The sequence below is a fragment of the Antechinus flavipes genome, chromosome 4 (genome assembly GCF_016432865.1).
Source record: "Antechinus flavipes isolate AdamAnt ecotype Samford, QLD, Australia chromosome 4, AdamAnt_v2, whole genome shotgun sequence".
Taxonomy (NCBI): domain Eukaryota; kingdom Metazoa; phylum Chordata; class Mammalia; order Dasyuromorphia; family Dasyuridae; genus Antechinus; species Antechinus flavipes.
The window spans coordinates 409,785,272-409,812,834 of NC_067401.1; the positions used below are offsets into that span (position 1 = coordinate 409,785,272).

General features: G+C 35.6%; 1 protein-coding gene across 1 annotated transcript in view; it reads right to left on the bottom strand.

Moving 5' to 3' along the window:
- RNF2 (ring finger protein 2) overlaps positions 1-8,244 on the bottom strand; it is a 30,339-nt gene extending 22,095 nt beyond the window's left edge. Inside the window, exon 1 of the mRNA XM_051998783.1 lies at positions 7,944-8,244. The gene's annotated coding sequence lies outside the window, so the exon portion shown is untranslated. The remainder of the gene's footprint in view (positions 1-7,943) is intronic.
- Between the last annotated feature and the right edge of the window lie 19,319 nt (positions 8,245-27,563).

A 27,563-nucleotide genomic window follows, 5' to 3' on the forward strand; every position in this document is an offset into this window, starting at 1 on the left:
ACTTTTAAGGTCTTCTCCAGCTTAAAATCAAATGATGCAATGAAGCTTATCTTGCTTCTAGTCTGTATCCTTTTATGTCAGTACAGTACTGCTTTCTTTTCCTTCTGGTCAATGGACAAAAAAATAAGCAGGTTATTATTAAAGAGTGATTTGAGAAAAATATAAAAGCATAGTTGTGGCAGAGATTGAGGGGAAAATGGCAAACAGAAGCAATGAACTGAACTCCAAGAGTCATATAGTTTTAAAACCAAACTTTTCCCCACCCCTCACCATTAGCTCAGTAGTCTTGAGTCCAAACCATCTTTTGTTTTAGTCATATCCTACTAAGCAGGTATGAAGTAGGAGCCAGGAGAAAGTAGGACATTGTATCTTAAAGAGCATGGATGTGGGGGAGATAGTGTGCCTTCTAATGCACTTAGTATTGAGTCTTACATGGGTTTTTTGCATGAAATTATAAGCAATGAATATAGAAAGTAATGTCAGCAATTGGCTCAGATTTATATATTGAGTTAAGGTCTATAAACTCCTTCCCTTCAATGACAGTATGAGATCAGGAGTCATTCAACAGCAAGTATTAATTGCCTACTAAATGACAGGTACTGGGGATATAAAGACATAAGCAAAACTACTTCTGCCTACAAGATAACAAATTGAGTCAAATTTATAAGAATAAGAGCCATTCACCAATTGATAAACGGTTAAAGGTTATGAAAAGGAAGAAATCCATGTTATCACTAGCTACGTGAAAAATGCTCTACTTGACTGATAATTAAGAGACACACAATAAATTAACTTTGAGATTCCACATTTCAGACCAGGGGAGCTTGGTAAACCATTTAATAATTAGTTCTCTAGTTTTAAAAAAATGTACCCACAACATATTAAGTTTAATATTCATTATTTACATTTTGTGCACCACTTTCTTAAGCTGAGGCACTTAACAAAACAATAAATCAAGCTCTGTCTTGTAGTGTTTGCCGGACACCAGCACAGCCTGCACCTCTCACTTTAACAAGACTGGCAAAGATGACGACAAAGGAAAATGACAAATAGTTGGAAAGTCTAGTAGAGTTGTGAACTGGACCAGTCATTCTGAAAAGCAACTGTGAACTGCTAAATTTATAGCCTAGAAAAGATCAAAGGAAAATGTACAAAAATCCAGCAACTTTTTCTGTGCCAAAAAATGGAAAATTAAGGGAGTGCCCATCAATTAGAGGACAACTGAATGGATATATAGGTATACACACACACACATACACTCACACTCTCACACTCTCTCTCTCTCTCTCACAAAATCAAGGTAACAGTTTCAGGGGAAACTGGCCAAACTTGTATGAATTGTTGCAAAGTGAGCACAATCAGGAGTGCAATTTATTCAGTAATAACACTGTAAAAACCAACAACTTTGAGACATTTAAGAATTCGGATCAATGTAATGATTAACAATTCTAGAGGACTTATGATGAAATATGCAACCCACCTCCTAAGAGAGAATACATTCAAAAGTGTGCAGACATACATTTTTAGGACATGGGTCAGTACAGGAATTTTGTTTTGCTTAACTGTATATGTTACAATAATTTTTTTTAATTATACAAAATTAAAACAATTTCCGTTTTATATTTTAATTCCTTTCATAGGAAATCATCTGCTAAACCGGTTTAAAAAAAAGTTTTGTCTAGAAGGCAAAGCAGAAGAGAACTATAGATCAATACAGCTAGAAGGAGCTGTAAGACCATCTAGAGATCATCATTATGTCCCAAAAAAGAAACTGAGACCCAAAGCATTAAGTAATTTTTCATCAAGGTCACACAATTGGTTATTCTATTAGCAGACTTAGAAGTCCAAGGCTTCTGGATCCCAATCTTGTAGTACGGCCCCCAGCCCCCGTAATCCACTCTTAGAATAAAAAATCTTTATTCATTATTTCTTGGACATTATTACAATGAATGTTTTACGTATGTGCACAACATCAAAACGTCTCAACTTAGAATGTCTGACAACTTTCTCATTTTCTTATTAAGAGATGTGTGATTACACACAATAACCTTTGAAGCATGGAAATATTCGATTCAAACAATCATGATCACATTGGATGGGTGAGAGTCTTGCAAAACAAACTAAAAAACCTATTGTTTTAACTTGGTAAAGAGTTAAGAACTAATAGATCTCCCTTTTTGTCATAGATAGCCTATATTCCAATACATATTTCTAAATATACAATTAAAAATAAATTCAATTGACAGGCTGTCTATATTTTGCCTAACAGAAATATTAACTTGTCAAAAATAGTTAAGACTTTTGAAGTGAACAATTACTGAAATGAGCTACACAGATGCTAACCTAAGCTGACAAATGAAACTTGCTTTTGAATTACTGTTAACATTAAAAGCAAACAATTTATCACTTTAAACAAAATAAATCTCAGAATTAAGAATAAGGCCACTTGCCCATAATAATCACCTTACCACCCGCCCCCCCCAAATCTCCCACCCCTGGCCAATTCTCATTCTTAGCAGCCACTACCATCAATCCATAAAAATGACATCTTGTGGATGGTAACAGAAACGGTGGACAGATTTTCTCAAGAGGATGACAAAGGTACTCACTATTTTCACTGTGGAAAAGGCCAATTAAAACTACTGGTTTTTCCCAAAATTCTATCAGACATAATCTCAATCTTGTAATAATTCAATCAACAAGCATGAAGTGCCTGCTACAGATATTGCATTTTGGCAGACATTGACAAAGACCCTTCAGATAAAACTGTCCTTGTTTTCATACAACTTAAAGCTCATTAGAAGGATGACTTGTAGGGCTATTAACTATAAACAAAACACTGCATGCAAAATGTCATGTGAGATCCGAGGAAGGAAAAAGACCCCAGAGATAATTAGATTGAGGGGTGAGATGTGAGGGCCCTAAAGGAGTTGGCTTTCTCAAGTTAATTTTCAAGGATAAAAAGATTCAATATAATAGCCTAGGCATATAGCTTACTGTAAATTATTATGTATTTTTACTGTCTTTGTAGATATAAGCAAAATCAAAAATAAAATAGAATTAAACCACAACTAAGTTATTTCCAATTAAAATATCAAAGAGCCTGTTTCCCCACCTCCTTCACTTTATTCCACGTGAGGCCGCTGGTGTACAGTGGACTGGAGTCAAAGATCAGATTTCAAGTAGACCTAAGATTCTTAATAACTATGTGACCCTGGGAAAGTCACTTAACTGTTTACTTCAATTTCCTCAACTATAAAATGTGGACAATTACAGGATTGTGGTGAGGTTATAAAGGTTATAAAGGTGCAGACGCGTAGTAGGTACCAATATACATGCATATGCCCCTTAAATATGCAAAATAAACTTGAGGCTTTCAGTTTCAAGTTGTTGCAAAGCACCCACTAAAAAGAAAATATGGGCAGGACTCTAAATTCAAAACAACAAAGTTTAATGTGAGAAGAAAAATGGAACTTATGAAACAAGTCAATCTTTAAAAAGCAATTTTATCTAAAAGAGAAGAAGGCTTAATGGGAGGTAGGTACTATGGATCTTTTTAACCAAAGATGCAAAATCTTCCATCCCCCACTCTTTTTAATTTAAAAGAGCAGATTCTTTTATTTAGGACCTACCCACCAGCCATCTGAATTGAGGCTTTTTGAAAAGAATGTTCAGATTTGGTTTAAAAATTTAGAATTGTTATTATAAAGCCGACTATCATTCAGGGACAACAGACAATACACTTGAGTTATAGATTTGAATGTTCTGCATCAAACTTAAATCACCTTTACAGCAGTGGACAAACTTTTATTTTTCTTTAGAAAATGTTAACACTACTTTACCCTGCTTGAGTCATGATTATTTTAATTTTTTCTAGGAAAACTAGGGAAGGGGAGGAATTAAAAAGACCACAAAACCTTTCTTACTGCCTGTTATCTATTTATAAAGTACTCTACCGCATCAGTCCAATCCTTCCAAAATTTGATCATATTAAATAGAAAAAATAAAAATAAAACTCCCATACTTCCATAAAAAAGGCACTGAATGGGAGCCTAACGGTTTTCATTATGTCTTTATTAAGTTAACTGAACAGTTCCTGAATCCTACAAATTCATTCAATAATGCTACAAGTATTTTAATTTATTTTTATTTTTGAAGCATACATTTTACATTTTTATGACTATACATTATTTTTGCAATGGACATAAAAGTTTTAATGTCCTTTCACACAGAAATATCACTTCAAGAGTTAATTAAAATTAAATCTTGCATAAGGCTTGAATTGATTAAACAGATAAGTATAGTAATTTAAAAAAATACATTTGCTTATCTCCACAGTTCTCTCCAGTATACTTTTTACCTGCCTATATATTTTTTCTCTCCAATTTCTATTTCAAAGTGCTGCTTATTCTGCCTTTTTTTTGTCTTTTCACTTTGTTTATGCACATTTTTTAAACTGTTAAATTTGCCTTCTCAATATTTTTATTGTTGAAAGACAGAAGTTATGAAAAGGTAAGAACCAAAGGAAAATGTACAAATGTATTATCTACTCCCAGAAAAGTAGATTATACTCCCCCAAAAGACTAGTTTTCTGATATTTCTCTCATTATTCTGATCTCTGGTTTTAAATGTCCCTATGGTAATGAAGACCTAGGGAACTCATACCTTCTAATAGCATAAAAATATTATCCTGCTATAACTCTACAGATTTAACTATACATATGCTTCCTTAATAAAATTTTAGGGAAGAGAAAAAATAATGAAAACAACAAAGCTACCATTAACAAAAAGTGATAAAAATCAATTTAGCCACAAGTTTTAAAAATGTCAGCAGCAAAACACAAAACCCATTAATAAAGTTTTTCTATGTTTTAAATGAAAAAATAGAAGTTCAAAGGAAGACACAGACATAAATGGATATAGACACACACACACCAAAGCACAGGCTTAGCCAGGCAAGGAGGTGCTCATTTTTGAAATTTTAAGTATTAATGGCTCATATTAAACCAATATTTGCAAAACTAGTAATGTGTAATTGAGAGACAAAGTATACTGGGGGGAAAAAGGCAATATCCCTACAGTTCACGCTTTTCTATTAGAAAGGACAATAAATTGTTTTGTAATTTGCCTTCCACAAAGTTGTGGACCCTGGAAAGAGCAGACACGTAGATAAATGATTAACATTTGCTTTAAAAAAAATTTGAAAAGTTACCAAAAAATGCAATATGAAATGCACAAAATTTATAGAATTAGAAGCTATTTTAGGGTTGTATAATAATTTTATAGTGTTGGTAGAAGCAAGGATTTTACTTAAATATCAAAAGGAATCTCTGGTCTTGGAGAATGAGTAATGGATAAAAAACAAAACAAAACAAAACTCCACCAAGGCATTATTCCTAGCTCTCACATAATAAATGAATACTAATAATTGAATAAACTAATTCACAATTATAAGCTTCAATCACCTAATCATCTGTAAAATCAATTCCCATCCAATTCCTCTAGGGTGTGACGGATAGAGCACTGGACTTGGGAGTAGGGAAGATCTGAAATTGAAAACTTTTCAACTGCTTGAAACTAGTGGTGTGATCTAGGGGAGGGCTTGGTGGAAGTGGGGGGGTGGGGGAATTGGAACACAGGGTTTTTGCATGGGCTAATGTTGAGGAATTGTCCATGTATACGTTTTGAAAAATAAAAGGCTTCAATAAAAACTAATAAAGAGAATATGGAGTAAAAAAAAATGAAACTAGTGCTGTGACCACTATATAATCCACAGTATGGGCAAATAACAAAACTTCTCTAGGCCTTAGTAGCTTCATCTGCAAAATAGTGGTAATAAGAACTACTTAATCTTCAAAGGGTTGTTTTGAGACTCATAAGTGACAATGTAAGAAGTGAATTGAGCTTTGCAGAGGGAGTAGGTCCAACTGAGTCAAAACGTGGCCTCCAGACATTAGCTGTGTGATCGTGGGCAAGTGATTTAACCTGTTTGCCTCAGTTTCCTCATCTGTAAAATAAGGAAAAAGAATAGCACCTGCTTCCCAGGATTGTAAAGATCAAATGAAATATTTGTAAAGTACTTTGAAAGTATACAGTGCTTTACAAGCATGATATAAACGCTAGCTATTATTATTATTGCATATTAAATACTTTTGGAAAAATTAAAAGGACTATATTGTCAGCTAATATTTATTCTGGTAATCCTGGCAAGACAAAATACAATAAAGTCATTCAATAAAGAGGTCGAAAATCACCGTGGCATTTCAAATTCCATTATATACAAATCAACAAGTACATATAAAATAGTGATGTAAAGAACAAGATATTCTGGAAACACAAGAAATGTTTAAGGTATAATGCCAAAAAGGTATATGATTAAGTGCCATAATTAATATTATAAGAATTCAGAAATAAATCAATACGGGTGGCTGCTTAGCAACATGGCTTGCCTTCCAAACTAAAATTATCTTGAAACTGTACCAAAAATAAATTGGATTAATAAAACACTTTAGGATGTTTGACCATCTATCTTTGTCCTAGAATTTTCAGTTCAAACCTTAGAAACCCAAGCTTTAACTTTGCCTTCGTACCATGGCCAGAGAATTGAAAAAGGCATGTGAGGTAATCTGTTTTAATCTCTCAGTTTCACAGAGGAAGAAACTAATGACAGTGATCAGGAAAGACTGAACGATTCCCAATCCGGTCTTGTAAAAACTTCCAATTGAGCTCCACATTTTAAAAAGGCAATCACGGTTCTAGTAGAAGGTGCATTATACTTAATGCAAAAGTATAGGGTTGGGTGAATTCCAATCTATTCCTTCCACGACAAACTGATATGATTAAAACTTGGAAGGAATCAAAAGCTGAACCAGGTAGACCCTAAATTCCTCTTTTTCCTTCCAAAGGGGAAAAGGCGCAGTCTGGTTTCGGTGGCCAAAAGGCAAGTTTTGTGGATTCATTCAGTTCGAACAGAACCTGAAAAAACACTTTCAAGCATCAAAGAGAAATCTGACAACCTCGGTGACGTTAAGACCTGAAGCCCAGGGCTGGACTCCAGGGGACCCAGGGGGTCTCAGAAATCAACATCCCTCCCTTTCCACATAAAATTCTTAGAGGGAGGCAGGAGACCTCAGAGAAGGCTGTCTCCCCAGTGAGCCCCAACACTCAGCCCCACAGTCGGAGGGGCTGCTACTAGCACAAAGAACATCACCCCAACTCTCTCGCACACACAGACCCTCAAAGCTCCCCTCTTCCGTGTAGGAGCGGGAAGGATCTACATATACCCCCCCCAAGTTGTGCCTCGAGGACCAGAACCTCGGTGGGCTAAGAGCACTGAAGGGGCTTGGGAGCAGAACCTCTCCCCCCTCCCCCGGTGCCCCTTCCCCAGTCATAATCTTGTGGGGATGGACGCTCAAGAGAGAGAAAAGGAAGAAGAGGAGGGGGAAACAGAGGAGAGGGAGAGAGGAAAAGATGGGGGGGTGGAGGAGGGGAGTGGAGGAGGGGAAAAGGGAGGGAATGGGGTAGAAGAAGAGGAGTGGGGAGGAAAGGAAGGTAAAGGGGAGAAGGCGGCGAAGACGGAGAATAGGGGGAAAACAGGAGAAAAGGGAGGGGGTGGGGAAGAAGAGGAAAGTGGGGAGAAGGAAGAGGGAAGAGGAAAAGTGGCGGGGAGAGGGTAGCGACCCCTTTCTCCCACCGCTTGCTCTCCCCGAAATGTGCCTCGCCTACCCCTCTCTCCACACACGCCTCCTCCCCCCCTCCCCAAACCGGAGGAAACGCCGGAACAATGAGCATTCTCCGCCGCCGCCGCCGAAACCCCCCCAGCCCGGCCCGGAGCAGAAGCCGGAGCCGGCCCCGGACCGAAGGGACGCAGGGGCCCACGCCGCCATGTCCCCTCCCCCCACTCCCGGGCCGGCGGCCCCGGGTCTGCCCCCGCCCTCACTCACCGGCGCCCGCCCCGAGCCTCCGCGGGCTCCGCTCGCCGCAGCAGCCGGAGGGAGACGCAGGCGAGCGAGGGCCCCAGCCGCCGCCGGCAGCGCCGCCGCACAATATGGCGAGGCTCGGCTTCCGCAATGGAGCTCGGGAAATCCAACAGGGGCCGCTCAATATTCATGAGAGACCGAGCCCGAGCCGGCTCCGACGGGGCTGGACGCCGAACGGGCGGGAGGCTGAGGCTGGGGGAGGGGGGCGGCGCCGGCGCCGGCGGGGGGAGAGACACCTGGAAGCTGCGAGCCGCCCCCCTCGCTGCCCGCCCCGCCCCCCGCGCGCGCCGCCTTCCCGCCTGCCCCGCCCCTCCTACCCACCCGGGCACCCTCCCCTCCCAGAGATGATGAAATCAGGACGTCATCGCCCTGACCTTATCAAGCCTCATCACTCGGGGGAGGGGGGGGGGATCTCACTTCGTCTGGTCCACCATCCCTGCCTGCCCCTCCTTCCCGAGTCTGGCTTGGGACAGGTGTGTCAGCTGCATCTCTAGCCCGGGCTCCGCGTCCTCAGCCCAGATGGGTAGCAGCTGTGGAATTCTCCCCAGTGCCCTCCCCCTCCTCCCCACGCCTCCTCCGGGATTCCGAGGAGAGATGTCCGAACTTTTAAGACAGCAAAGACTTGGGACTTTCTCCTCCCCGGCCCAGTAAGGAGCTGACTTCTTACCGAGAATGGCCTCTTGCCCATTTCCACCCGCTCCTTTCTCTTTCGCCTGTTACACGCTCAGCTGCTCTCCCATGAGAAACCCAGAAGTGTGTGCCCACAGGCGCCCCATCACCCCAGGGGCTCGTGACCTTCAGACTTAGAACTGTCTGAAATTACCTCCTACTAACAATATACTGCGTGGAGATCTGGATTTGGTATCAGAAGACTCAGCTTTGACTCTTGGTTCTGTAATAACCTGTATGACCTTGGACAAAGCAAATAATGTCTTTGGTTCTTGGTTTCTTTGTCTACAAAATGAAGTAAATGGGGAAAAATTATCTTTAAAATGTTTCTTTTAAAACCCTGCCATTAACTTTGGTATCACCCATCCTACTCTTAGAACCCTAACACTTTCCAGAGACCATTCTCTGATCTTGAAAATAAATTCTTCTTGGTTCCTACCCAGCCCTCTACCTTGTACAAACCTACTCCAACTGCTCTCTCATATCTTTGCAGGTATTCCCTCCAATGATGACTATGGAAATCCATCTATGCTCACTCATCCTCTGTGATTCTTGTTCAATCCCACTGTTCACAAGACCTGCAATTTCATCTGTTTAAATCTATCTAGTAGGCACTTGATAAATGTTGCATTTAATTAAAATATTCAGCTTCTCAATTTACAACTATGATAAATATATTTAAAAGCTATAAATATAGCTGCCAAAACCTAACCTCTTTGTTAAAAATACAAAGCCCTCACTCAATAAATATTTGAATACCTACTATAGGGAAAGTACTTGCTATGTGTACCAAAGGAAATACAAAGGAATGAATTATTCAAATATTTTTGTAATAGTCCCTGCTCTCCAGAAAGTTTAAATTAATTTGGGGAAATAAGACTTATGCAACTTGGTAAAAAAAAAATAATTAGCAATGCCAGATAGCAAATAAGCTTCAAATTATTGATGCGGCTATCAGTGAAATATAAATTGTGTGCTTTACTATACACAGTTTCAGCCTCAGCATTTTGGTCTATTAGAAAGAATACTGGAATTAATAACTCCAGGTTCTAAACTCTGCACAATTCAGGCATTGGTTATCTAAAAGGAGGCAATAAACTTTAAATCTGTGGGCCAGAGTTCCCTCTTTAAAAAAGAGTTAGACTACATGATTTTATGTCCCCATGGGCAGTCGATAGGAAGAGACTACAAAGATCCCTTTCTTCCTCTGTTCTAGTCTGATTCCGACAAACACTGCAAGTTTCCCCTCCTAGTAGAATAGTAACTTTCCTTTGCCTTCTCCTTGTACCAGGCAACCCTCAATCTTTGCTTCAGCTGAGTTCCCCAAGCCCTCTTTTATGACCTGGAGACATAGCCACTCATCCATTGGATGAGTAAGAAGTCAACATCTTTGAAGATGGTAGACCACTCACTGAACCTTACTCCATAAACCCTGCAACAACAAGGCTTCAGATCCCAGGCATTGCCATATGACCTACATATTATTAGCCTGTGTTGTCTCAGATTAACCTTCCACTACGTGTTGTCTCCCCTAATTAGTATCTGAGCTCCTTGAAAATAGAGACTGTTTTATTTTCCTATTTGTATCCCAGCACTTAGCATACTATATGGCTCATAGGAAATTCTTAAGAGATGCTTTTTTCATTCATTCATTCCTAAGATTCTTTCTCACTTTCTGAGTCTATGATCTCTATTAATGATATTAACAAAAAGTTCTATAGGAGTTCTGAGGGATCCAGGGTAATTTCTGACTAGGTAGTCGAGGAAGGCATCTAGGAAGAAGTGAAATTTAAATTGTATTTTTCGAGTGTTATTGGCTTTGGATGAAGTGCACAATGACCTAAGAGCCAGGAAGAGTGCTAGGAAACATCCTAGTTGTGATCATCCATCAAATCCTCAATTATTCAAGCATTTTTTTGACTTACAAGTTACAGACAAAATGTAGATTTTTGTTAATGGAGAGATCCATGGAATCACAACTTTTTGAACTATTATAGCTATAAAAGCAATTTAATTTTTGCTTGAAAATTTTAAAAGATGCCTTAGTCAAAATATTCAGTTCTTTTTCAATGATTTGTAAACTCTTTTATATAATATATTTATAAGGGGTTTAGATTCTCTAATCTTACAAATTCCTCAAAGTTAATAAATTCTTTATTCAAGAAAGATCAATTAATGGGAATTCTTTGACCCTTCCACTTTGACCACATTATACCTTTCCTAAAAAGATTGTGAGTTTAAGATACATTTCCTGTACAGTGACTAAGAGGAAATCATCTCCCTTTATAAGCCTACACATAGGCATACTCACTTAACAAGCTAAACAAAGGGAAATAATACACTTTTAATTAAGACTCTTTTTGGCAATAGTTAAAATGTTTGTAAACTCATGATCTGTGGTCAGATGCTTAAGCAGCTCAGATGATGCTAAGGAAGGCAATTATTTGTGGAAATCACAAGAACTCTATAGATGCAAGTTAACTATAGTATTTATGGGATGTTCATAAGACAATCATGGAGAAAATGGAAAATTCATGCTATAGTTTTGTATTGTATTTTCTGACAAGAAAGAAAATATTCTATGATCTTTTGTTGGGTATGTTGTAGAGAGCATTTTTGTTCAAATATGAGTTGTATTAGGCTGAAGTCCCCTTTCACTCTGTGATTTTGAGATAGTTCCTACTGTGAATGATTACAGTCAAAAGTTCACCTTAAATTTATCCCTCATCCTAAAAGGTTACCTTTGAAGCAGCCAATTCCTACTTTGTGCTGTCAAACACCCCACATTCAATTCTTTCAATATTGGCTCAATTTTAGAGTGGAAACAGCAAAGTCATTCAAAAATAAATTATTTCTTTGAATGCTAGAATTCTTACTAGCTATTATCAATCAATTACAAATAAATTTGAATTCTAAGTCTCTTAGTATTTTAATTAATACCTTCCATAATCAATGTGTCAAGGTAATATTTCACTATTGTTGGTTTCTTAAATATAGTTATTATCATCAATTGGTGAATGACTGAATAAGTTATGATATATGAATGTAATGGAATATTATTGTTCTATAAAAAATGATGAGCAGACTTATTTCAGAAAAGCCTGCAAAAACTTCCATGAACTGATGCTGAGTGAAGTGAGCAGAACCAAGAGAACAAGATTATATGAAGATCAACTATGATGGACTTAGCTCTTTTCAACAATGAAGTGATTCAAGGCAGTTCAGATAGGTCTGTGGTGGAAAGTGCCAACCACATTCAGAGAGAGAACTATGGAGACGGAATGTAAATCAAAGCATAGTATTTTAACCTTTTGTTGTCGTTGTTGTTTGTTGTTTTCTTTCTCATGTTTTTTTTTTCCTTTTAATCTGATTTTTCTTGTGCAGCATGACAAATACGGAAATATATTTAGAATTGCAAAATAAAAAAGGTAATCAGTTATTAATCTGTAACAATTTTTCTCCTTACTAGGAAAATGCAAGCATGTTAAAAATCCAGGTGAAAGTGGGAAAGTATATGCTAAGTTGATAACATTTAGTAGATACTTAATATTCTATAGTTCTGCATGTGAATCTTCAAGTTACTAGACAATGATGTGATTTAAGATGGCATTTCCAGTTAATCAGTCAATAAACATTGATTAAGCACCTACTAAAAAGAGGCTCTGCTTTGAGGAGCTCACAGTCATTATAATGGAGGGGATAGCCAGCAAAGCAATGAGTATAATCTTTGTGTAAGATAAATGGGAAATAATTAAGAAAAGGAAGGCACCAGAGTTAAGAGAGATTCCTAAAAAATTGTATCTCTCTTAAGTCACTGCCCAGTTTTGGTGTCATAAAATTAGTAACACTGGGGACTTAGTTTTTCAGAATTGAATAATAGACAAAGTGCAAACTGCATTTTCCTCTTACTCTCTGCATTAAGGATATACAATTGTAATAAAGATATTATAGAGAAATATCACTTTGAGAGACTAGAACTAGGACTAAAATATATAAAGCATATATATATGCATTAAAGTATATATATATGTATATATATATACATATACACATATGCTTGTGTATATGTATTTATATATATACTTTATACATATATACATATATATACTTTATACATATACATACATATACACATTCAAGATAAATAGGAAATAATTAATAAAAGAAAGGCATTAGAATTAGGAAGAGTTGAGAAAGACTTACTGCAGAAGATAAAATTTTATTTGGGATCTGAAGGAAGCCAGGGAAACCAGTGGGTGATGAGGAGGGAGAACAATCCAAGAAAGGGGGAAAACAAGAGCACAGTCTAGAATTGAGAAATGAAATGTTTTATTCATGGTGCATCTAGGAAGCCAGAGTCACTGTATTAAAGAATATATGGTAAGGAGTAAAGTGTAAGAATATGGAGAAGATAGGAGGGGACTAGAGATGTGAGAGACTTTAAATGCCAAAAAGAGGATTTTGTATTTGGTCTTGAAAATGATAGGAAAGCACTAGAATTAATTGAATAGAAGGGTGACATGAAACTTATGCTTTAGGAAAATCACTTTGTTGGCTAAATGAAAGATGGACTGGACAGGAGAGAGAGACAGGCAGAACCATCAGCAGGTTATTATAATTGTCTAGCTTGAGGGGCAGTGTCAGAAGAAAGAAGAGGGTGTATTTGAAAGATGTTGCAAAGTGAATTAATAGGACTTGATGACATCTTGGATATGGAGGATGAGAAACAGTAAGACTGTAACTAGGATGATTCCTGGGTTGTGAGCTTGAAATGTTTAGAGAATGATATTGTTTTCTACACCAGTAGGGAAGGTAGAAGAGATTAAGAGGTTTGGGGTTTGGATATGTTGAGTTTAAGATGTCAATTAGACATCCAGTTTGAGGGATCTGAAAACCAATTGAAGATAGAGATCAGCAAAGAGGATAGGTAGATTTGAAAATTTTCAGCATAGAAATGGTATTAAATCCATGGAAGTTGATCATATCATTAAGTAAAGTAATATAAAGATAGAAGAAGAGGGCCCAGTATAGAACTCTTTGGGGATAACTGGTTAGAGAGTGTGATCCAGCAGAGGAAACTGAGAAGGAATAGTCAGTAAGGAAAGGGACCAGGAAAAAGTATTGCACCAAAAACTTAGAAGGAAGAGGAGAAGATGATGAACATTTTCAGATTGCAGAAAGGTCAAGGAGAATGAAAATTGAGAATAAGCCATTAAATTTGGAAATTAAGAGATAACTGGTGACTTTGTAGAAAACAGGTTTAGTGGAATGATGAGTTAAAAGCTAGATTTTAAGATTTAAGAAGAAAGTGAAAGGAGAGGAAATGAAAGAACCTATGGCAGATAACATTTTTAAAGAAGTTTAACCACAAAGGACAAAAAGGATGTAAGTAATTAGGAGGCTAGGTGGGGAAGGGGATAGAGTGCCAGGTCTGGAATCAAGAAGTCTCTCCTTCCTGAGTTCAAATCTGGCCTCAGACACTAGCTATCTGATCCCAGACAAGTCACTTTACCCCAACCCATTTGTTTTTTTCATCTGTAAAATGAACTGGAGAAGGATCTGGTAAATCAATACAGTATCTCTGCCAAGAAAATCCCAAATGGGATCATGAAGAGTCAGACAAGAACAAAAATTGCATACATTGTCTTATAAGTGCAGTTAGATGGCATGGTGGCCTAAATTCAGGGGTCTCAAACCAGTTCTTTAATTTTTTCAAGAAAACCCCAAGAGGAGTCACAGACATGACTGAAAAACAACTTAACAACAACTAGGATTAGCAGAAATTGAAAGATCAAGTGAGAGTTTTTTAAGCTTGAGGGAGACATGGTCAGGATTATAGGCAGTAAGAAAGCCGCCAGCAGACAAACTAAAGCATGAATCCCAAAGACTAATGATGAAATATGCCATTCACCTCTTGCCAAAAAGGTGATGAACTTAAAATGCAGAAACATATATTTCCTTACAAGTCAATATGAGAATTAATTTTGATGGACTATATGTTTGTAATAAGGATTTTATATTTTTTCTTTGTCCTTTTTTTCTCAATTGCGAGGGACAAGTTATTATATTTAAAGAAAAATAAATATTTAGGCCACCAAAAACATTATATTGGAGTCAACAATATTTTTCTGGTCTCTAGTGGCTAAGGGGAACTTGAATCAGACACTTCCCCTTGCTTTCTCAATATAGTTAATCTCTAAGACATGGGAAAGATGCTAAAGGTAAATTATTTTATAGATTTGAATCACTGAGAAATAATCAATCAGTCAGTCAGTAAGCACTAGGGCTTACTTTGTGCCAAGTATTGTGCAAAGTGCTAGGAAGAGAAAGAAAAAGGGGAAACAGACCCCACCATCGTAGAGTTTGAAATCAAGAGACTTCCTAGAAAGCAGGCTGGGGGGGAGGGTGAAGAAGGGAAGTTAGAACTGGATTGGAGTTTAAGACACTACCATTTATAACCTATACCAGAACATTTGTTCACCTTGTAGATCTACATCACGTGTTTCCTTTGGGAGAACCAAGTAAACATAAAGAGAATGGAATGAGTCTGAAATGACGGAATGTGTGAAGCATAAACTCATAGTTTATGACAACCCCAACTTGAGCCAGCTGAACAAACAACAGCTTTGGCTCACAAGTGACAGGGTAGCCTTATTTGTATTAATGTTGATGAATTATTGGCTTGCTTCTCAGCATCCTGTCCTGCCTTCAAGTCTTTGCCAATTCTTTTAGTATATTAAGTCGCTTTCTCTTTTAGAAATTTTGGATTTTAGAGGCAACAAAAACAATTGGCATTGGTCTTGATAGCTTACAGGTTCCGCTGATAAATGCCAACATATTAAAAAAGTTGAAGTATGCAATGGCAGCCTAGGAGGGAACCTTAAGGGAGGAGCAGACACCCTCACTCCTCTTTAGTATGGAAAGAGAATAGCATTTTATAAGTCCCAGATGTGGTCATAGTCTGTACAACATCTGTGAGTGCATTTTATTAAATAATGAACCAGGCTATGAATGAGTAACTAAGATAATTTTTTTAAGTATTCATTGAAATTCAGTTCAGTCAATTACCTAATTATAATTAATGTGGCAGACCATCTTTAAACATAAAATAAAGCATAATATCATGTTTATCTTTATGGGATTCTAATATGAAGATAATTCATTCCATTCAAAATTTGGGAAGAGGGGCGGTGTGCATTTTTGCTTTTAAACTTTTACTTGCTGAAAATATCACCACAAGAAATGAAAGTTGGGCTTCTGCACTCAGTTCTGACGCATTTTAGAATAGCAATACTAAAATAATTTATATTTATACAGAGTTTCAATTAAGTTTTACAAAAACAATTCTGAACTCTACCAGGAAGCTGATTTCAGATAAAAATTCCACATTTAAGTTCTTATTGAAAAGACTGAAACTCTAATGGGGACATTGTGATCAGACTGCCCAATATTTTAATTCAGTCAAGTTGCTTAAGTGTATATTTCCTTCTTTACTATGTACTTAACAGCACTGGGAGAGGGGGGACCTCATCTGTAAAATACAGAGATTGGAATAGATAATTGCTAAGGCACTGTTTGTTATGAGTCTGGGAGAAATCAATCACTCAAAAAGTATTTATTCAGTACCTATTGTGTGCCAGATGCTTTCCTAGATTTTAAAGATGCAAAGAGAAAAAAAAATGAAATAATCTCTGACCTCAAGGACCTTATATTTTATTGTGAAATACATAGATAAAAATATGTATAAGTATGTGTGTGTGCAGTGTATATACACAATACATATATAATACATAAATAAAATGTGTTTATGTAATGTATGTACACTCTATATGTATATATAAATACAATGTGTGTCTATATATATATATATGTACATATATACACACAATTTATTTATATATACATATACATATATACATATATACACATGTGTATGTAAAGCAAATAAAAAGTGGAGTCAGCTGGGTGGAATAGTGAATAGAGCATTAGGCTTGCCAATCACGAAAATTCATCATCGTGAGTTCAAATCTGTTCTCAGCCAAACTATCGGAGTAGTTTACTATTTCCTTCTCCACCTTATTTTATAGATGAGAATACTGAGGTTAACTCACTTGCCTAGAATCACACAACTAGTAAGTGAATTCCAGTCTTCTGCATTCCAGGCCCAGGATTCTGTTAATGAGGCATCCAAGTGCCTTGCATCAGCACTCCAAGGAACTAAAAGCAAACTTTTAGGAATGGTATCTGTGGCTCAGCTCAGCTGTAGTTGAAATAAGGACTTATCCAGCAGTCAGGCCATATCTGGATTTGAACTTGGAGGAGCCAATGTTATGTTGAAACTGTTAAATTTGAGACTACTCTCCCCAGGGTCAAAGGTGGTCTAGAGGAGAAACAGGGGGACTGGGAGATGATTGTGCATTTGTTTTTGTTATATTTTTGAAGTATCTTTAAAGTAAATATCTTTGAAATAAATTATCAGTTTGTAAAAGCTAGTGATTAAATGGAATTAGAATAATAGTCACTGGCTAAAGAGAGAGGGAATATAACCACTGAGGGTTCTAGCCAATAAAAAGCATTAGATCAGGGACACCTCAAGCCCCTCAAAGAATCCCCTTGAACTCCAAGAGGGAGATATAACCAGCTTCACTATGAGTTCCCATAAGGATGGTGAAAGTAAAATGAGTATAGAGATTACACCGGGAGGAGTCTGATAAGTGTCTTCAATTTTTCAACATGATCATTAGTGGGATAATGGTCAGTAGATAGCCACTTTACCCATGATGTGGGGGAGAGTGCTGTAAAGATGGCACTCATAGCAGACCCAGGGCAAACCTGAGTTACAACCATTATTCCATGATGGTTACAGCTCCCAGGAACCCAGGAAATATCACTTCATAAGTGAAGGACTCATGATCTTCATTCTTCTGATTGTCCTCCTTCAAATATTGTCTAGCTTGAAATTATTCCTAGACTGTCCTACTCAGAACTGAACCCAGTACTTCAGATGAAGTCATGTTCTTATTCCTGGAAGGTGTACCTCTCTTAAATGTAATACAAGATGGCACTAGCTTTTTTGGCAGTCATATTTCACTGATGACTTATATTGAGTTTGTAGTCCATGAAAACCCTTAGGTCTTTTCCAAATAAATTTCCTCCTCTGTCTTGAATTTATTTTTCAGGCTTTCCAGTGGTATTCTTTCCCCCTATTTCCTTTCTTCCCGAAGAGGAGAATCCTATGAGAGGCATGAAGGATAATGGAAAATGAAATGGATTTAAATCACAAGACTTGAGTGAAGTTCCACCTGTTCTATTTATAAGTTGTGTGACCTCAACCGAGCCTCAGCCTTTGCCTTGTAAAATAAAGGGTTTGGAGCAGATCATCTTAAAGGTACCTTCCAACTATATAGTTCTGTGTTGCTAGATGTGGCTCTCCAATGTCTTACTCAACAAAGGAGTTGAAATTTTTTATAGGTGAATATAGAAAATTTTAAATTCTATTAGAACTTGAGGTTTTTGAGTTATATTAAATAGCCTAAAGCAAAGGATTCCTGGACAATAAAATTCTACATAAATGAAAACATTTATACATCCCCCCCTTAACTCCATTATCATCTGCAAATTATACATTACATTTTAACAAATAAAATCAGCCGGAATCAACCAACACATCTTTCTTTGCCATCTGTTTTTCTTAATTAATGCTTTTAACGCTTCTGTTCTTTCGAATCACATTAAAATATTGAGTAATTTCACTCAATGACTTCTGAGTGTATGAAAAAATTTAAGTTTTTTATATAAATTCAACAGAGGTTATGATTATGTAATTACATAGTCTTTTATTTTTAGAAAGGTTTACAATTATTCACTTAAGGGGAAAAATCCAACTGAGGGAGAAAAATCCAAATAGCATATAACTTTATACTCTTGGAAACCCTTCCCCCTCAAATACATACATACATAAATAAAAGAGTACATTTTTTTTTTATGGAGTCCCACTGCTTTGTAAAATAGAATCTTCAGAAGTATTGTTAATTGAGAAAAATGCCCATCTTGAGTGTGCCTTTGATTTAATGCTCATTTGCTTTTGATATAGCACAATAGATCTTGTTTGAATAATCAGTCAATTTAGCCAAGCCTCAGACATAGAGAAGCAATACAAGACTCAATTTACTCTACTGAACAGCTATGCATACACGTCTGTAATTCTGCTGCCTGCACAAGGGAGCTTATTTGAATAGAGTCAGGGCTACTGTTGACAAATTGTCTAGTACAAGAGCAGAAGGAGGATTATTTATTCATTGAAGAATGGCTGTGCAGAACAGGCCCTATTCCTCCAAACCCCAAATAAGTGGTTGATTTAGTCAAGCCAATCAAACAACAGGTTAATTCATTAAAAAAAAAAAGTCAATTAATCTATTTGTATGCTGAACAGTCAATTCAGTAAAGGAAAAAAAAAGAAAACAATTGATCTGTTCACTTCACATTGACATAATATCAAAAGAAACAATGTTTTCTCTATGAGTTATTAGACAAAGAATTTTTCACATTAAAAAAGCCTGTTCATTCATCATATTCTGTCCCTTAGCTGAGGAAGCTGCATGCTAATGTGAAAGGTGCAGAAACATTACTCTAATGCAATCTGACATTACTGCTTGATGAAATTCACTTATGTGCTGAATCAATTGGACAATGCTATACATATTAAGAAAAATTTTCCTTGAACTTGGAGGGCAATTAACTGTTATTATAAAAGAGATTCATGTTTATACTGCACTTTTCAGACCTCAAACTTTTCTCAGTTAAATTGTGAAGTGAGTAGTTCAGATTTATAAAAGTATATGTTTTATAAAAACATTATTCTGAGGAGTCTTTACTGGATTATTGAAGGAATCCATGACACATATACAAAAGATTAAGAACTTGTACCTTTGAGGTATGGAGCCTGATTTTAAGAAAAGGTTTGGAACAAATGAAATTTGTTTATAGTATTCTCCCTTTCTGCACCTCTCTGACAATCTTCCTAAAGAGGATTAAGACACTCCTTTCTAGAAAGATATTCATTATAGAGCAGCTATTTATTTCTATCATCTCAAAAGAAATGCTTACAACAAAGACTTGTAAGTTTACATTGATTAATACTTAAAAGCACAAAATAATTAACCATAATTCCTATTATGCTTTACTGGAAGGCTGATTCTTAAAATATCAAAATATGAAACTCTTTATGAGAGTGCTAAACACTCACCTCAGACCTGTACTTCTGAGTAACTCACTAAAGGTCCATTTTCTTTGCCAAGCCAGGGAATGGATTGGATTCATCTTCCTGACAGGGATCATCTTCTCTGAGAATTCTGAGATTACTTACTACTGGACAAGTAGTAGCACTTAAACCCTAAGCTCCTCATCTCTCAGATCTTTGAGATAATTTATATAGACTTTTAAGGTTTGCCAAACATCTTATAAATTCCATCTCAAGGACTCCATTCCAGTGTTCCATGAAAGAAATACAAAACAGAGAGACAGTCAGGATTTAGAACCCAAACTCAGGACAATACCTGTGTTCACCACCATGTGGGCAGCTATCATTGTTGAAGAAGTGGTATTGATAGCAATTTGATAGATATGTTTTTTAAAGTAATTCACTTGGAAATTAGATATTAAACCAGGTTCTTTTACTTGATGAGCATTAAATTTCAGACTTCTGAGAAAAGTTTGTGTGGCCCCAAACTAGTCAGGCTTTGGTCAGAGATGTGCTCAGGTTTCTTGTTCCTTCAAAATAAATGATACCAAGCTAGACAATGGACACATTTCCTAACTTTCAAAAAAAATTATCTAGAAATGTGTATTTTAAAATGTACTAGTGATAAAGGATAGAACCTGAAATTTAGCGCAGGGTATGGAACCGGCTTATCAGTGTGAATGTTAATAATTGTGGAGAAAATGCTATCTTTAATACCTTTTCGTTGCTGAGGGATCAGTAAGGGTTTAACCAAAAAAGTAAGTCTTTAACCAAAGATTAGGGCCAGAAACCACAAAAATTTGAAACTTACAAAAGCTAATTCAGAAACCCGAAAACTATATACTGAACATTTATCTTAACTTTAATGCTTAAGATTCATTGAGACTTGTCTTTAGCAGCTTAAATGAATAAAACCTTTAACATTCACATGTTTGCTCCTTCGTAGCTATAATATAATAACAATATGACTTAGTCAAGAAACATTTATTAAGTGTATACTAGGTGCCAGGTACTGTGTTAAGGGCTGGGGAATCCTTACTACCTCCCAAATAAATAGACAGTCCCTGCTCAGTAACATGATGAAGAAATTAAATGGCAAAAGGAATGGGAAATGAAAAGCTGATTGTGTCAAGATTCTCTGATTAATGAGACTGTGAAGGACTTAGAAGGACTACAACTGGTGAGATAAAAATTCTTTGGTAACTATGTCCCACATCAGTTTTTCAGCTAGATGTTGGGTTGATGATCAAAGAAATCTTAGAAATCTTAAAAATTAAAGGTGACATTAATAACATTGAGTGTAAGAACATCATTGAATTAGTCAATAAAACTAGGAGTTAATTTAATGAAAAAAAACTTATAAAATAGATAAATCATTGGCTAATATGATTGAAAAAAGAAGAAAATCAAATCACTAGTATTAAAAATGAAAAGAATGACTCAAAGCAATTATAAGGAATAATTTTGTCTAATTATATGCCAATAAATTTAGCAATTTAGGTGAAATGGAAGAATATTTACAAAAATAGAAACTATCTATATTAAAAGAAGAGGAAATAGAATATTTAAATAGATCTACTTTAGAAAAGGAAGTTGAATGATCAGTAGGATGAATACAGAGAGGCTTGGAGAGACTCACATGAACTGATGCTGAGTGAAATGAGCAGAACCAGGAGATCATTATATACTTCAAAAACAATTTTATATGAAGATCATTTCTGATAGAAGTGGCTATCTTTGGCAATGTAAGAACCCAAATCAGTTTCAGTTGATCAATGATGAACAGAACCAGCTACACCCAGCAAAAGAACACTGGGAAATGAGTGTGGACCACAGCATAGCATTTGCGCTCTTTCTGTAATTGTTTGCTTGCATTTTTGTTTTTCTTCCCAGATTATTTTTATCTTCTTTCTAAATCCGATTTTTCTTGTGCAACAAGATAACTGTATAAATATGTATTCACATATTATATTTAACACTTTAACATGTTTAACATGTATGGGACTGCCTGCCATCTAGGGGAGAGGGTGGAGGGAAGGAGGGAAAAAGTTGAAACAGAAGTTTTTGCAAGGGTCAAGGTTGAAAAATTACTATGCATATGTTTTGTCAACAAAAAGCTATAATAAAAAAAGAAAAGGAAGTTGAATAAGTCATAAATTTTAAAAGCACCATACCAGATGGATTTATAAGTGAATTCTTTTAAACATTTAAAGATCAACTAATTCCAATACTAAATAAATGGTTTGCAATAATAATCAAAATTATTATACATATATATACATATATATTATACAAAAATCCTTTTATGTAACAAATGTGATACTGATATCTAAACTAGGACAAGTAAAAACAGAGAAAAAAGATTATAGACTAATTTCATTAATGAATATGGATACAAAAATCCTAAGTAAAACAGTAACTAAAAGATTACAATGATAAATTATGAAGATTATGCATTATGACTAAGCAGAATTTATACAAGGAATGCAGGAATGGTTTAACATAAGGAAAACTATTAATATAATTGATTATATAGTAATAAAAAGCATGTGACTATATCAAGAGATGCAGAAAAGGCTTTTGATAAAATACAATACTTATTTCTATTAAAAACACTTAAAATGTAGTTGTACATGCATTTTTACTTAAATAGATAAAAATCATTTATCTAAACCCACAAATTATTATTTTTAATAGGAATAAGCTAGAAGCCTTTGTAGTAAGATTAGATATGAAACAAGGATGCTTAATATCACCAATATTCATCAGCATTACTATATGTCACCAAAAAAACCCTGAAAAAAGAAATAGTAAAAGATATTCTATTTAAAATAACTCTAGACAGTACTTGGGAATACACTTGCCAAAACAAACACAGGAACTATCTGAACAAAACTGTAAAAAAATAACAATACCTTTTTATGCAATTAAAATCAGATTTAAATATTGAAGAAATATTAATTATTCATGGGAAGAAAGGGCCAATATAACAAAAATGACAATTCTACATAAAATAATCTCTATACTCCATGCCATCCCAATTAAATTATCAAAAAATTATTTTACTGAATTGGAAAAATAATAACATAATTTCATTTGGAAGAACAAAAGGTCAAGAACTAATGAAAAAATGTAAAGGAAGGAGGTTTAAGTTATATTACAAAGTAGTAATTATCAAAACTATCTAGTATTGGCTAAAAAATAGAAAGGTAGATTAGTCAAACAGAGTAGATATACAATCTACAATAGCAAATGACTATACTAATCTGATGTTTAACTTAAGTTTGGAGGATAAGAATTCATTATTTGCTTTAAAAAATGTTGGGAAAGCCAGAAAGCAGAAATTGGGTATAGACTAACATCTTATGCAATTTACCAAGATTATGTCAAAATGAATACATGATATAGATATAAATGGAGATAATACAAAAAATATGAAATATGTATTATATATGAATATGTATATTGTTTATGAATACAAGAAACTACAAGAAAACATGGAACCTAAGGGAAGTGGCAAGGTTATCTGTCCAGGTTTTTTTTTTTTAAATCACAGCAAAATCTTTTCAGTAGACCAAAATTCACATGTTGCTAGGCTTTCTATTAAGAAGAATTCAGGAAATTCATTGTATATAGGAATTTCTCCCCACATTCCCAGAGGGCTACCCAAGAAGCTTAGGCCAAGGCAGACTGTTACAGGAGATGGAAGGATGTGAGCCTCTCCTAAGCACGGACTCTGGCAAGAGAGATCTAAAGCTTGAAAAGACCTCAGAAATAATCTAACCCAAACTCTTCATTTTATACTTTAGGAAATTGAGTCATAGAAAGACTAAGTTCTACTTTATAGTGGTATAATTCATCAGGGGTGGGATTTGAACTTATATCTTCAGACTGCCCAGACTTTACTTTTCCACAGTACCATTTTTCCTCCTCAGGGTCACAACTAATAATCCCTTTTAAATTCCCCCATCTCAGCTTTCTCCATGCTCCCACAGCCAAACACAGTTAATGTCTAAATCTCTGAGAGAAGGGCATAAGTGTGTTATTTAAATAATAAAATGCAGGAGCAATAACATTTCAAAACAATATAAAAATGTCTACATTCAGGCAGTATTCAGATAAAAAAATGTGTTATATTCTAAAAGTTCATTTGTCAAAGGATGTTTGGAACTGGGAGAACATTTTCCCATCAAAAGTATTACTAATAGGGATTAGTAGCTAGTAATAGCCTATTTAATCCATAATGTAGATTGCCTTTAGTATTAATGGAACAAACCTTGAATGAATAAATTTTAAAAAGTAAAAGTTTTCTTCCCTTAGGGAATCCTGGGAGTCCACAAAGTTGTTTAAAAAAAATATATATATATATATATATATGGAGATATATATGTGTATGTATATGTATGTATATACATATATATGATACATATATGTATATTTATATATAATGTGGTGTGTATATATATATATTTATATATATAATTGGTTTCTTTTATAATCCTATGTATTTTATTTTATGTATTTAAAAAAAAAACTCAATAGAATTCTGAGAAGGGGTCTATAGGCTTTACCAGACTATAGAAGGGATCTATGACTCATACACACAAAAAAGAAACTTTTCTTAGAAGAACAGTTACTGATTTAAGGAAAATTTTGAAGTAAATGAAATGTATTTTCAGTATTTATGCTTTCTACACTTCTCCCACTTCCCATTCCCTTTTTCTTTAAATCCTTTAATCCTCTAGTGTCCTCAAGCTGTCCTAATCCCTTCCTTGCTTGCTTCTCTCTTCTTAGACCTGCTTTATTATTAATCTTCCTTCTCCTCTCATACAGTCAAAACTCCCATTTGCTTTTCCACTGTGGCATTTGACAAGATCTTCAAGGGAGAGGAAATAAATGGAGAAGGGTAGAAAGCCCAAACCTAAACTTACAGGAATGTTCTTTTGGGGGAGTTTAGGAGGAAGAGGAAGAAGAACCAGTAAAGGTGACAGAGATGGATCAGTTAGAGGGGTAGGAGACTGAGGATGAAACATAATAGAAACCAAAACAAGAGAGAATGTTAAAAAGAAAGACGATGTCAAAAGAGTCATTATTGCAAAAGGATCAAGGTTAATTAATACTCCAAAAAGTCACTGAGTTTATGAATGGGAAGTGATTGTTAATCCTTTAAAGAAGTTGTTTCAGTTTGGTGGCAGGATGTAAACCCAGGTGCAGAAAATGAAAGCAGTTTGTGTATATGACTCATTCTATCAATTTGGCATTGGTAGTGATAGGAAGGATAGAAAAAGGGCAGTTGTGAGTCAAATTAAAAAAAAAAGTCATTTCCCAATTGATAAATGATAAAAAGATATGAGCTACTCCAAAAGGGCAATAAAATCATGCATTTCTTTAGACCATCTAATACTACTTCTAGACATGAATCCCAAAAGAGATTTACAAAAAGGAAAATGACCTATACTTAGAAAATATTTAGAGCAACTCTGTTCTCAAGGCAAAGAATTGGAAACTGGAGGGATGCCCATCAGTTGGGAAGCTACTTAATAAATTGTGGTATGTGATTATGATGAAAAAAATTATTGTTCCATAGGAAATGATGAGCAGGATGCTCTCAGAAAAACCTGGAAAGTCCTTCATGTACTCAAGCAAAGTGAAATGTATAGTGTCCATAGTACAAATGTAGTAATAACAATGTATTTTCACCAATACAATGATCCACAACTACTCTGAGGGACTTATGATGAAAAATGCTATCCATACCCAGAGAAAGAACTGATTGTGTCTCAATACAGATTGGAGCATACTCTTTTTTTTTTTTAAACTTTCTTTTTCTTGAGGGTTTTTTATGGGGGGGAGTAGCGGAATCTAGGTTTTCTTTTACAACATGACTTTTATGGAAATGTTTTGCATAACTTCTTTTTTTTCATGTTGCCTTATTATTTTTTTTATTACAGCTTTTAATTTACAAGTTATATGCATGGGTAATTTTATAGCATTGACAATTGCCAAACCTTTTATTCCAATTTTTCCCCTCCCTCCCCCCATGGCAGGTTGACCAATACATGTTAAGTATGTTAAAGTATAAATTAAATATAACATAAGCATACATTGCATAACTTTTTAAAGGGGGTTGGGATGGGAAAGAAGGGAGAGAATCTGGAACTCAAAGTTATGAAGACAAATGTTAATTGGGAAAAATAAAATTATTTTTTAAAAATGACCAATAGTTAAGAGGGAAAATTTAGATGAAATGAAGATTTTTTTCTAAGATATAGAAAATCTGTACACATTTTAGGATGAAAGTAAAGGAGGGAGAGATTTAAAATGCTAAAGATAGAATAATGTATAGCACAAGTCCTGAAGAAGGGGATGGGAACTGAAAGTACATATTGGTGGAGGAATTAGCCTTGGAATTTAAAGTGACTTAAAAAAAGGTCTTAGTGATTTTAAAAATAATTTAAAATAATTTATTTGAAGAAGACTTGGGGAGGTTTGGGATGGCAAGGTGTGCTACAAGTAAATATGAGATAAATAGCAAGACAGTAAAATAAGCTAGCTTTATTGAGGGAACATGTTTCAGATATAAAGAGCAGTCAGGGAGAATGCTTGAAACAGATCAGCTCAGCTGAGACCTGAGTGCAATTGGGCATGTCCCTAAGGTCCTAAAAGGAATGGGGCATGTCAACCAATAAAGTCTAGTGGATAATTATATTTATGGGCATGGATATGGTATAGCATGATAAAATATTGAGAGGAAGGAGGAAGAGGCTGGACTGGGAAATGGTGCTAATTCATGGCAGTGGATAATGGGAAGAATCCTGGGGAACTGGAGGCTAGTTAACATTCAGACTCTTTACATATGGAAAAAGGGCTTTCTGCCATTATACTGCTCTTATTCTGACATAGTGAATCAGGGGTTTTGTTTCCTTTTACAGGGTTGGGAGATTAGTATTGGGTCATTGCTGTTGTTTGTCCTTTGTTCTGGAAGACACAATGACATGCAAGTGAGTTGGGTTTCAGTGAGGGAGGGCTGTGCAAAGTCACCTGCCTCTCTTTTCCCTCCAGAACCATCTGAGTCCAGTGGCCAGATAGAGGGAAAGTGCCCTTATGCAGTGAGAGACTTTATTTACTGACTAGCTGACACTCTTATTTTACCTATTTATTTTAATGAAATGAGAGAAATAAAATTATATTGATATTATTTTATGTCACATTTTAAAGGAAGAGTGACAGTTATTCCTTTGACGCAGGAAAAAAAGGCAAATATTTAGAATTGGAGCCTTGATTTTTTTATGATAGCTAAGATTTATAAAGCAATTTCAATATGCCAGGCACTTTGTTAAACACTTTGCAATTATGTCTCATTTGATCTTCTCAACAACTCTGGGAAATTAGTGCTATTGTTATTTTCATTGTACAGAAGAAGAAACACAGACAAACAGAGGCTAAATGTCTTGCTCTGAGTCACACAACTAGTAAGTGTCCGAGACCAAATTTGAACTCTGGTCTTCTTGATTCCAGGTCCAGAACTGTGTCTCCTGTGCCACTTAGCTGCCCCTTTAGTTAAACAGGAGAAAAAATAATTTGCCAAGACTTGGCTATTGGACAAAACTGGAATAGTAAGGATATTTGAAAAGATGGGAAAAACTATTAGAAGGAATCAAATAAAATGAATATTT